This window comes from Phalacrocorax aristotelis, chromosome 13, assembly GCF_949628215.1.
Source record: "Phalacrocorax aristotelis chromosome 13, bGulAri2.1, whole genome shotgun sequence".
NCBI lineage: Eukaryota > Metazoa > Chordata > Aves > Suliformes > Phalacrocoracidae > Phalacrocorax > Phalacrocorax aristotelis.
The window spans coordinates 10,621,218-10,633,522 of record NC_134288.1 but is presented as its reverse complement, the minus strand read 5'-3'; the positions used below and the strand labels follow the sequence as shown (position 1 = coordinate 10,633,522).

The following is a 12,305-nucleotide window of genomic DNA, read 5'->3' as shown; positions in this document are numbered from 1 at the left end:
TAACTTGCTGCTCTTCTGACTCTTCCCATGTCTGAAGCTGCGCCATGGGTTTAGTCCCTCCAGCCCTTCCCAGGGATGCTCAGGAGATGTCTACAGCCCTAAAGCCCCCAGGACAAGCACTTCCACAGAGGACAGGGGTCCCACCAGACGGCCCTTCAGGAGCAAGCCTCAACCTGGGCATTTGCCAGTTTTTAAATGCCCTCCCAGCTCCACAGAACTGCTGCAGAAATGAGAATTAAGAAGCTGCTAATCTGTGCCAGCGGGTGGCTGGACAGGGGTGGGATTTGGGGTCATAGCTACCACTCCAGTGCAGGTAACGGCTTGTGGCAAGGCGAAGGTCTCCAAAGCTCATCTGCGAGCAGCATTAGCCTGGCTAACGAGCCATGCTAAGAGGGATGGGAGAGCGCGGGGCTGTGGGCAGGTTAAGGCAGCCAGCAGCGGAGCCTGGGGCTGGTGCAGGGCAGCGGCAGCCTCATGTCATCCCTGTCCCATCCTTGTCCCATCGCAGTGACACTGTTCCTTGGTGAAGGAGCTGGGAGATTTCCATAGGGGTGGAATCAGAGGAGCTGAAAATAAGTTGTTTGCCCACAGCTAGCAAAAATTGTGGCTGCACCCAAAGATTTTGTGTCTTCCCAGCTGTCCCCAGAGCCCTCCAGGTGGTCTTGAGGTGTTGGTGGGGCAGGAAGAGGATTTGGAGGGTAAGATTTGGAGGGCAGGAACACTCCAGGGCTCGGACACCTGAGCGCTCACTGAGACTGGACAGGGGTTTCAAGCCAGCACCTGGCTCAGGGAATGATGTGGTGGGGCCTGGGTGGGGTGCGGGATGCAGGTATATCCTCTCCCCTCTCTGCACATCGGTTGGCTTGGCTGGACTTCCCCAGCAGATAATTCCTGTTTGAGCTTTGCTGTGGTGGGAGCAGAAGTGGGGTTGTGACCCCTGAGCTCTGTCCGCAGGGAACTGGCTTCTTGGCTTCATTATGTGCAGCCCCCACCCCACCCCCAGGACACAGAAATCAGAATTTCCTCTTCTGCCCATGCTGACCTTTTAAAAAATGCAGAAAAATTGGCTCTTCTCACCTTGCTAAAACCTCACGAGCAACAACCCTGGGAGAATTTATTGAATTTTAAGAAAAGGAAAGAAAACAACCAGGAAAAAGAAACCATCTCCTCTGCAGCAGTGGCACTTTCAGTGTGGGCTCTGCACCAACAGCTGCAGTGGAGCCATGCACCCATCCCAGCCGGTGCAGGATCCGTGTTTGGTCCTTGTTACCCCCTTATGTGGAAAGTAGAGCCCGGTGCAGGTTGTGGCCCCATCCCATCCTGATGCAGCCACACAGGAAACTATAAAACTTTCAATCCTGGACAGCTCAGAGCTAAATAAAACCCAAGCGAGACAACCCATGGGCAACAGCCAGTTTGATTGCTCCCCTCCACGGGATTAGTTTCTGCCCCAGCGGTGGGTGCTGGTGAAGGGGTAGTGGAGGGTGCTGGGGGAGCAGCAGGAGTGGTGGTGGGGCACGTGGGGCTGTGGGGTGGTCAGGGAGCAGGCAGAGTCCCCGAGAGCAGACAGTGGCTACTGGGTGTCTGGCTGTGGGTGAGGTGCATCGTTAGAGGGAGACGCTGAGCTTCTCTCCAGAGCTTCGGAGCTCCGCGGGGAAGAAATGGCTTCTCCAGGCTCTGGCTCTGGGCTGTGCTCATGCAGCATCTTGGTGGCGATTTTCCTTGAAATGCAGCTGGGGTGCACAGAGCAGTGCTGGGGCTGCCCCTGACCCCCTGCAAAGGCAGGGACCCCCCCCCAGGTCTTGCCCCAAAGCCCTTGCTGTGCTCCCAAGGGTGTGCGTGTGCCATGTCCACCCATGCCGGGCTGTGCTCCAGTTCTCTCTGGCTCCTCATCCACACAGAATAAAGGAGGCACAGAAGGAAGCAGAAACCCCACCAGCACGCTCGGCTGGAGCCCAAAGCACAGCCCTGTTGCGGTGTCCCTCTGAGACCCACATGGGGTTGCCAAGACCTGGCAGGACCGGGCTGGAGGAGCCTGGTAAAACAATGTTCATGGGGCAGGCGGGAGGATGCCATCCTGCCCTAGTGGGGTCTGTGCTGACTGGACCTTCGTCCTGGTGAGGATGGTGATGGTGAGAACAGAGCATTCTTCCAGGCTGGCTCTGGACCACTGCTCCAGCTCTGGACCAGTGTTTGGTGCCATCGTCTGAGAGGCATCCAGGGCCAGACTCTGCCCAGGGCAGCAGAGATGCATCTGGAGCAGCCCTGAGCACGACTTTGCCTTTGGTGGCTCTGGGCACACAGCAAAATCCATGTGCATGGTGGCACCAAGGAAGCATTGCCCTCCCACAGGCTCCTGAGCAAGCACCTGGGCCCATGGGTGCTGCACGGGGACTCCCAGGTGCTAGAGGGAGATGAGTGCTTGGGCTCCTCTCTGGACTGAGGGACAGCTCAGTCAATCCTCAGCTTTTGCTGAGCAAGAAAAACACCTTATATTTATCTAACACTTATATGCCAGTGGTATTTCAGGCATTGCCCTAAAACAAACAGTGCCAGACAATGAAACACAGATGAATCAAGCACAGATTCACGCAATATTAAAACCAGACAATTAAGAAAACAGAAAACACCAGCAAGCATAAATCAATCCCATGCAGCAGGTCGGAGGATGCAGGCATCGGCACCAGGGCAAGGGGCAGGCAATGGTGGCTATCAGAGAGCACGTGACTTTGCAGCATCTGATCAACTTTTTCTGCTCATGGTGATTTTTGGCAACATGCAGGACAATGCACTGCTGGCATCAGAAATAATGGCCAGCATCTTCTTGTTGTATAAAGGAAAAAACCAGCAATCCCTTCCCAACGGTAGAGGCAGTTTGCAGATTCTAGCAAGGATTTCAAGAAGAAAAAAAAAAAGCCAGGACAGTTGCACATAGAAAATGCATGCCTAATTTGTCCAAGTAATTACTGAGCCTGGCTTGATGATACAGATACCTCCAGCTCTGAAATGCTGCTGATTGCATCTCTGATTCAGGAAATGATCCCCATTCCCCCAACATTGAAATTCATGCTCCGCTGTGAACACAGCCTGTGATTTCCCTGGCTTCGTGGGGTTTGAGGCCATGATTTGCTGAGCAGGGAGGGATGGCAGTGCCTACCACGGGCTCTGCTGAACTGAGGCCAGTTTGAATCTGAACACCAGTCCCCAGTAGATTACATGCTTGATCTAATTAGGTGCCCATCACCTATGGACAGGTGGATGCATCAGGTGTCCAGGGGAGATTACAAACCACCTTGAATCACTGCCTTTTTGGTGCTCTCAGGCAGCTCCTTATGAAGTTTCTTGCACTGGAGACCTGTGGGTACCTGAATGCATTGCAGCAGGATGGCAGGCAAGAAAAAAGGAGGCATGCCAGTCGCTGGTGGCACATGCCAGGAGTCAGGGCCACACAAGCCGTGGGGAAGGAGAGAAGGGCACAGGTGGTGGGGGGCACAGCAGCCTGGTAGGGCTGCACAGGTGCTGGTATAAATCAGAGCAGCTCAGGGAGGCATGAGCTGGGGGAGATGCCAGGGCATGACAGGGGCACAGCAAAGTGGCTGCTCCTGGGATGCTCTGGCAGCTGCATCCCACTGCTGGCAAACCTCCAACTGCTTTATCCTGGACCCCTGGTCCCCATCGGATGCCTGGTGCTGGAGGACAAGACAGGGCTTGGGGACATGCAGGGTATTGCAGCGATCTCAGCAGAAGCCTTCTACTGCAGCATTTCCTCGCTGCACGTCCAGGACTAATCAATCTTGATTCATTGCTAATGAACTTGAGAACAGTGTTGGGATGGATCAGGTGCCACTCAGGGTGAGATGGATAATATAATTAAGATTTCCTCAAAGGTCCCGTCTTTCTTACCTTGTTAATTAAGCTGATGCGGGGCCCTCCATGCAGAATGCATAATGAGAGGCTGCCAGAGACGGAGCTGGCTATTCGTGGGAGGTGATTTTGGGGGAAATGCTGGCCTTAACCACAGAGCTGGGGATATTTTGGCCACTGTTTTAGGATTTGGATCCCCCAGAGCAGTCAAGAGCTAGTCTCAGCTGAGAAGTCACCGCATCATTTGCACCACAAATGCATTTGGACTGCACAGGGCAGAGCACGCAGGCACAGGGATGCAGGTGGAGATGGATGGGTTCATCCCTGCCCAGGACAGGCTGAGCATCGCGGCAGAGCTTATGGCCCTTACGGCGGTGTGGGGACCAGGGCACAACTTGCAGAAAGCTGTCAGCGGCCCCATGGCCTCCAGGAGCAGCTCTCGCACAGTGCTGGAGTCTGCAGCATGGGAAGGAGGGGATGCTGCTCTACCCCTGATGGCCCAGGCACATTTTTGGTATTTGCACTCTGGTGGTGACTTATGACAATGAATTAATGGCCTCTTAATAAGGGTGACAGTTCCCTTAATTAGAAACTATCAGAGCAAGGATAATTGCTTCATTTCATTTTTTTCCCCTATATTACTTCCTTCATTTTTGGGTCCTCATTCTCAGCTCTTAGATGCCTGCTGGGAGCTCTGCCTTCCCAGAACTAGAAATGCTCCCAGTTCCCAGGTCAGCAGGCTCAATGCAGAGCTGGGAAGGGTAGAGATGGGTGCGAGCAGTTACAGCTGCAGAGCTGCTCCTTTCACCGGGGCAGCACCATGCTTGCAGCAATGCTGGGAGCTGGCAGCACCCAGGCAGGGTTGGAGCAGGTCCCCAGCTGTTCACACGGGGCTTAGCACAGGGCAGGGGGCCTGGCACGGCTGGAGGAAGGGGGAGATGGGATTTACAGTCTGGGAATTCCCAGGCGATGACCCAACAGAGGGAAGGCAGCATGGGCAGTGAGCGGCAGGAGCAGGGCAGCACTGCAGGGCAGCAGTGACCACTTGAAGCTCAGCCCAGGGCAGGCAGCAGTGCTGAGATAAATAATTTGTCCTGAAATTCATATCATTTGGGTCGACAAGCACTGTTCCCCAGCCTGGATGCACAAGTAGCTTTGCTGCGAAAACAAGCCCTGCAGAAACATGTTGAAATATTTGCAGCATCTCACTTGGGCCTTTTTTGGAAGGGAAAGTTTCAGACTTGGTTTTGACACAACATTTCCAGGCTGCATGTTTGTGTGAGCCCTTAGCAGGGGGCTCCAGTAAAAACCTTCAGACCCCGAAACTGAAATGAGCTACTTTGCTTCCTATCAGAGGATGTGTTTCTTTAAAACCAGGGGGATTTGGGGGTTTTGCAGCCATGCAGCTTCGTCACCAAGCCTGCAGTCCCCCTGTCTTGTACTGCACCCCTGCATCTCCCCGCTGCCTTCCATGGGGCTGTCGGTGCCCCAGGGACCTGACCGCCCTGGCTTGGGGCTGGGTCCCTGTGGGAGATGCCCCCCATGCTGATACGACCCTGTAAATAATAAACAGCAGCCTCAGGGCTGCTGGGAGCTTCATTTCTTTCTGCCAGCAGGAGCGTTTCCTCCGTTAACCTTCCCTTTTTGCACTGCAGCCATTTTGCTTTCTCGCCATATCTAAAATTAAATCTGTTAGGATTTTCTCTTGCTCTTTTTTTTGCCCTTTTGCTTATATTTGCTGAGTGCATTCAAGCACAGAGAGGGAAGAAAAAAATAATAAAAAAAGCCATCAGCATAATTCATGGCTCGCACAGTCATCACGGGCTCCAGTTTCCAATCAGAGGCCCGGGCTGCGGAGCCAGCATGCCGGGGAGGAGGGCTGGGGCTGGCCCGGATGCTGCTTCACAAACCAGCAGCGATTCTGTCTTTGTTCTGGGATCACTCTGCTTTAGCCAAAAGAGCCACTGCACGGCCTGTCCTGTGGATACTGGAGCACCGAGCCAGTCCAAGGGGCTTTGTCCCCTCCTTCTCCGAGGATAGTAGGGGATGGAGCCACCACTGAGCCAGTTTGCAGGCTCTGGACCCAGCTGCGATCCCAGGATAAAGCCCTGGGAGAGGTGGAAGTGCCTGGTCCCCCACCCTGGATCTGGGCATTGCAGTCATGCCCTTTCCATCACCTGTCTCTGCACCTGGTGCATGAGGCTCAGCAGACATGGGCTGAAATCTGGGCTCCCAGTCCCTCCCAGTCCCCCCCAGTCCCATGCACTGAGCATCCCGCGGGCCCTCCCTGGGCAGAGATGCTGGCGCTGGTCCTGCACAGCCCCATGTGCACAACAGTTAGCAGGAGTTTTTGAGATGCCTCCAGAGCCTGCAGCATGTGAAAGAGCCTCTGAAAACCCAGCATCCATTTTATTCTAATAGTGTTAATGGTTTGAAAGGCACTGCTGCAGCTGGTTGGGTTAATATATGTTTTAAAGTTGTTCGCCATGTAAGTGTTCGATCAGCCAGCCCCAATCTGGGCAAGGGGCATGGTCCTGGCTTCAGGTCCCAACACCCCCAGGAGGATCCACACCCAGAAAATCAGATTATTTCCTGCCTTTCCAGTAAGAGGGGTTTGGGTTTTTTTTTCCTCATTTCTGGTGTTTTTAACTCTTGCCCAGACAGAATTAACCCTTGCCAGGAGTAACTGAGAACAATGCTGCGTCACTGGTGGGGGTCACCGCACTGGCTGCAACAGGGCATCTCTGGAGAGACCCAAGGCAGCTCCAGAGAAAACTGCTCGGCACCAGCATGAGAGGCCAGAGAAGCGATGTGAGGATCGCACATAGGATGGCAGCACCTCGCTGCACATGCTCCGATGGCAGCGGCAGATGCTTCAAGAGGCCCAGGGTCCCTGAGGGAGTGTGGAGCCCGGTCTGTGCCTCCCTGGGGGCACCAGAGCCACAGGGATCTGCCCCCTCGGTGACACTCGGCCACCCTCACTGAGTGAGGGGAGGGGAGGCACACATGTGCTTGTCCCAGGTGACACCCCAGTGGGTTCCCCTGTTTCACCACTGCCCATCATGAGGGGACAAGGCTGGGGTTGCCAACCCTGGCAAAGGCTGCCTCAAATACACCTGGATTTTCCCTGCCCTCTCGAGAAAGCAGAGCCTCCCACCCTGCCGTCACCGCTGCCTGCAGCCCCTGCCCTCCGCTTAGCCTGATGCGGCAACAGGGCAGAGCCGATGCGGAGAAGCAGCCGCACAAAATGGAACGTCCTCTGTGGGAAGCCCAGTAAGACAGACTCCATATCAAGATTTTTCTGATCCTGGCTATATAATTGCTTTTTGCCCCCTCTCTTCTTCCTGGGGTCCATATCAATTTAATTTACATGCTCAACAGCTTGGAGTGCTTCATCCCCTGCTGCCAAGCACCTTCTCTGGCATTTATGGCCGCAGCATGTGCCGGGCTGCCTCTCCTCTGCCTCCTCCTGCCTTGTGTGGTGGGAATGGTGGGAATGCTGACCCAGGAGCCAGAGCACCAAGGAACTGATACTTGGCACACACAGCCCCATCTTCCCCACAGCACCGTGCCAGTCTGTGAGGGTGAGCTCTCGTCCACGACACACCTCTGTGACAAAGCCACAATGCAAGAGGAGGTGCGATGGTTTCCTGCAAGCATGTGGAGAAAGGCAGCACCACTGCCCCTGCCACTACTCCTCCTCTTCTTCTTCCTCCTCCTGCCCTTCCCAGCAAGGCTTTTCCACACCGGTACAACTCTGTGCAAGAAACAAAGCGCTCCTCAGCATCTGCTCTACATTTGTTGTTCTTTTAAAGTCCATTCCTTGGCCCCCTCCTCTCTGCTCAGAAGGGCCTGAAAATAGCAACTGTGGCTGCCTTTATATTGCATTATTTCAGAGCTTCTATACCTCAACCAGCCTGCAGCTGGCTGCTCTCCAAACCTCCATATAACCACCCGGGTGGCCAGGCTCTCCAGCATCTCCCTTTCACCCTCACCCTGCTCCTCAATATGCAAAACTGTACTTTGCAGATGCAGAAGATAAATGCGGTGGCACTTCTGCACACATGCGTGTGCATACCCGTGCATGTTCCCCACCAGCACACGTGCCTGGGGTGGCTGTCAGGATGCTGTGGGACAAGCAAAGGTGGCTGGGCACTGTTCGCAGCCTTACAGCGAGGAGGAGACTTTGAAGGTGCTGAAGATGCCGCCTGCTCCCAGCGGGCACATGAAGCTGCCTGACAGCCCTCACAGGCAGCTGCTTTCCTGCTTGCTGCAGGTTAACAGCTCTCCTGGTAGGCAGCTCGTTGGCTGGGAAGCAAAGCTGCCTCGGATATGCCTCATTTTATACAAAGAAGGTGGGCTGTGCCTGTCCCTCCCACCCTGCTGATCACCCTCTGCTCTGCCGATAATAGTACCTAGCAATTACACAAAGCTTTCCCTGCTCTCCACAGACATTAATTAAGCTCTTTCCCCACAATGGAGACAAAGAAGGGAATCGTGGGGAAACTCCCAACTTGGGTTGGGATTTTTTTGCCGCTTTGATTTTGTGTGGCTGCACCACAGGGCCTCCCAATTCCTGGTGGCACCTCATGAGCCACACGCTGCCGATGGTGCTGCAGGGCGGCCCTGACAGCAATGGTCACTCTGGATTTTGCTCTCATGTAGCAGAATTTGGTTTTCCATTGATTTCTAGGCAGCTGCGGCCACTTGGATAGCGGTGCTGGATCTCAGTGCAGCTGTGCATTCCCAGCCTGGTAACTGATGCTGGCTCTGCCCTGTTGCACCTTCCCGGGTGCCACCAGCTCTGTGGGGAGGACACCCTGAGCCTGGGAGCTGGGAAAACCAGATCATCCCACAGGCACCGTGCTGGCCTCACACGCAGCTTCATCCCCAGGGGCCGGAGTAGCTTCACAAGGGGACCCATAGCTTCCTTCCAGCTGCCTGCACCCCAGGGGCTAGAGAGGGGATGGATAATGGGCAGGGCACCCTGCCTGCACCTGGTAGAGCAGGACTACAGGCAGGGCATCCTGGAGGGCAGGATGACAGGCAGGGCACCCTGCCTGCACCCTGGAAGGGAGGACGACAGGCAGGACCCCTTGCCCGCACCCTGGACAGGCAGACCTTGCCCTGCCTGCCCGCTGGCGGGATGGGGGGAGCAGGCGGGAGGGCTGGGCCGCTCTGCCCGCACCTGCCCGCACCTGCCCGGGCCGGGTCAAGCCGGGCCGGGCCGGGGGCGCTGCCCGGTCCCGCCCTCCCGGGGCGGCGCCCCCGCCCGCCATCCCGCCTGGCCCCGGCCCCGGCCCCGTCGGCGGAGCCACGCGAGATCGGCGGGGCGCGGGGCCGGCGCGGGGCCGGCGGCGGTGGCGGGGCGCGGGGCGGGCCGGGCCGCGCGGGGCGGGCCGGGGAGCGCGCATGAGCCGCGGCGGCGGTGACGGGCGGGCGGGCAGGCGGGAGCGCGGCAGCGGAGCGCGGCGCCGCCGCGGGTGTGGGCGCGCCGGGGAGCCCCGCACGGCGGCCCGCAGCCGGGGGCGGCGGGCGGCACCGCCTCGCCGGCCGGGGGGGGCGCCCGGCCCTGCGCGCCCCGCACCGCGGCCCGCCGCCGCCGAGGTAAGCACCGAGCTGCGGCCCGGCCCGGCCCCGCCGGCACCCCCCCGGTCCGCCGCCGCGGCGGGGACCCCCCCTCCCGCACCCCGCTCCGCCCGCCGCCGCGTCGCCATTTTGCCGTTCGCTCTTCCCCTCCCGGCGGCGCGGCCGGGCCGGGCCCTCCGCCGCCGGCCCTCGCTGGGCCCCGGCCCTCGCCCGGGGAGGGGGCGGCCGGGCTCGGGGAGGCGGCAGGCCGCGGGGCGGCCCGGCCCGGCTGACAGACGGCGAGGCGGCCCCCGCTGGGGCCCGGGGAGGTGCAGGCCCGGGGCGGCCCTGCCTGCACGGGCACGGGGGAAGCGGGGCTGACAGCGAGGTGGGGCAGGGGAGGGGACAGGAGAGGTGGGGACAGAGCCCTGCCCGGAGAGGTGACAGCAGGACCAGGCAGGGCGAAGGTCCCCACCTCCGCTGGCCCCGGCAATGTCCAAGGCAGGGGGACACCCCGGTCCCCACCTCGGCACGGCGAGGTCTCGTTTTCCATGTGCTTTTCCCCTTTGCTTTTGTGCCTGGGGACGGGCGAGAAGGGAGGGACTCGCTAACGTGCTTCAAACAGAAACTTTACACCATCGGAAAACCTCCTCCGTGCCCAGGGAGAGCTGCTGGGCGGCCTCATGCCGCCGGCTGACTTGTTCCCTCCAGGAGAGCCTCGCCGGGGGCAGCCGCCAGCTGCTGGGCTTTGCTTGGCATGGGCGATGGCAAGGGGCTGCACCGCACGTGTCCAGAGCCACCCGGCTGCGGCCGTGCCTCGGATGGCAGGGGTTTGCAGGGCTTCACCCGCCACATGGTTCCCTCTCGGGGAACCTCCGGCAAGGACAATTCCTCTCCCACCCAAGGAGGCCTCTCCCACCACTTCCTCATCTTTATTCCGGGGAAGTTTCTGCCAGCACGTGGCGCAGCTGCGGTTCGGCCTCGAGTTCATGGCAGGGAGCACGGCTCCTCCGGCAGCGACGGAGGTGGCAGTGCGCTTAGGCGTCCGTCATCCGCATTGGCCTTGTCACACCTCTGCCTGCATCCTGCCTGGCATACTGCTTGTGCCGGCACTCCGCGGGCAGCTTGATTGCCTTTTGGGCATTGCCTACATCTGGAGACGTTGTTAAATTATTAATGATAAGTGGAGCAGATCGACCAGTGACCAGGACAGTTTGCGTGCCTCATGGTGCATCCATAGGAATGGGACCAGGGCAGGAGTCCTGGCAGGTGAATTTGTGGTCAGGATCCACAGGTGACTTTCCCCCTCGGAGCCGTAAGGATATCTGGGCACTAAGAGGGTCTCAGCCATCCTCGGCTGTGTGTGCACTCCTGTGGACCCGATCCAAGGTCACCAATGGGCATTAGTACTTGGAGTTATTTCCCCTTTTCCAGTTTATGCCCAATTTCAGGGCTGTGCCTGTCCTGCAGAGCCTGACAGCTCCACAGGAGGGGTCTGTCACCAAGGGAAAGAGCCTGTTGGGGTGGTGAGTGGCTGGGATGTTGCTGTCCCTGGTCAAAGCCAGCAGAGGAGCATGTGGTCATGCTGGCCGGGCAGGTCTGCCGGTGTCTCGGTAGCATGTGGCAGGTTCCCAGGCTTTGCTTCCCCCCTTCCCGCAGCCATGGGCTTGCTCCTCACCCCCGCTCCCAGCACTGCCAACTTGGCCTCCGCTCATCTCATGCTGGCTCCTCTGTTGACACGTTTTTTTTTCCGGCACTGGAGCGGGATGCTTCAAAAATGCTGCCACAAACTTCTAAAAAGTTACCTAAGAAAAGCTGGAGGCTTCATTGGCAAAGATGCTGCCAACCCTGACCTTCCCATGCCGCATCCTCGCCCCACTTGCAGGCAGAACCTGCTGATATCTTCTCTTCCTGTTGCCAGTTGTAAAAGGATTTTCACCAAAAACGTAATGAAAGCGTGGAAGGGCTGTTGCCTGTTTTCAGCATGTGTTACTCAAAAATGAGTGAGAAGTTTGGACATTAGAAAAAAAATACAATGGGCCGATTTCTGCTCTCTGGCTCCGGGGCAATTCCTCTGGGATCCCTGGGGTTCTATCGGTGGCCAGGGAGCAGAGTTTGGCTCTCACTAAATGGTTTATGGGATTTTTATTTTTCATTTAACCAAAAAATAAGAAGGGAAAAATATTCAAAGAAGTATTTGGTGTGGAAAAAACAAAAGGCATTTAAAACCTCCTAAGCTGGCCAGAAGGGATCCCTTTGAGGGGACAGATGTGTTAAGGGGAACAAGAAGCATCCAGCTGTGGGAGCGGGGCTGAGCCAGGCACCTTGAAGGCGGTGGTGATTTTGGGAAGGGAGCGTCGGAGGGTGGTGATCAGCACCACCCTAGCTCCCATGGTTTGGTGTGTGCTGCCACGGGGTGTTCAGAGCACAGGAGGTGGGTGCGTCAGCCATCGATGGGGTCTGCCCTGCGTGGCACCCTTTGCGAGTCATCCTTGAGGCACCCAGCAAGCTGAACATGAAGTTTTGTGGTCTGTTGCTCATCTGACGGCAGCCATGCCTGCCTGCGCTGGGGTGTCTCACCACCTGGGGTGCGAGCATGCTGGTGGCAGCCATTCGGCGTGGGGTGTTCTGCTCAGCCTTTGCACCGGTGCTTGCCCTCCCTCCCCTCTCCTGCTGGGATGTGTACCTGGCCCAAGGGGCAAAGCCACAGCATAGTTGCATTTCGGCACAAGCCATGTTGAATAGAAGTGTCCACTGTGTGGGTTTCCCCTTGGTTTTCACCCTGTTGTAGAGCACAGGGATCTTGTCTTCAGCTTTCAGTTCACTGGTCTTTCGTGAATCTTTTTTTTTTTTTTTTTTTTTCCTTTGAGCAA

At 57.5% G+C, this 12,305-nt stretch overlaps 1 protein-coding gene across 1 annotated transcript in view; it reads left to right on the top strand.

Annotated features, from left to right (window-relative positions):
- The first annotated feature begins 9,341 nt into the window (after window positions 1-9,341).
- Window positions 9,342-12,305, top strand: part of ZNF512B (zinc finger protein 512B) — a 31,605-nt gene continuing 28,641 nt past the window's right edge. The window contains exon 1 of the mRNA XM_075109171.1: window positions 9,342-9,471. The gene's annotated coding sequence lies outside the window, so the exon portion shown is untranslated. The remainder of the gene's footprint in view (window positions 9,472-12,305) is intronic.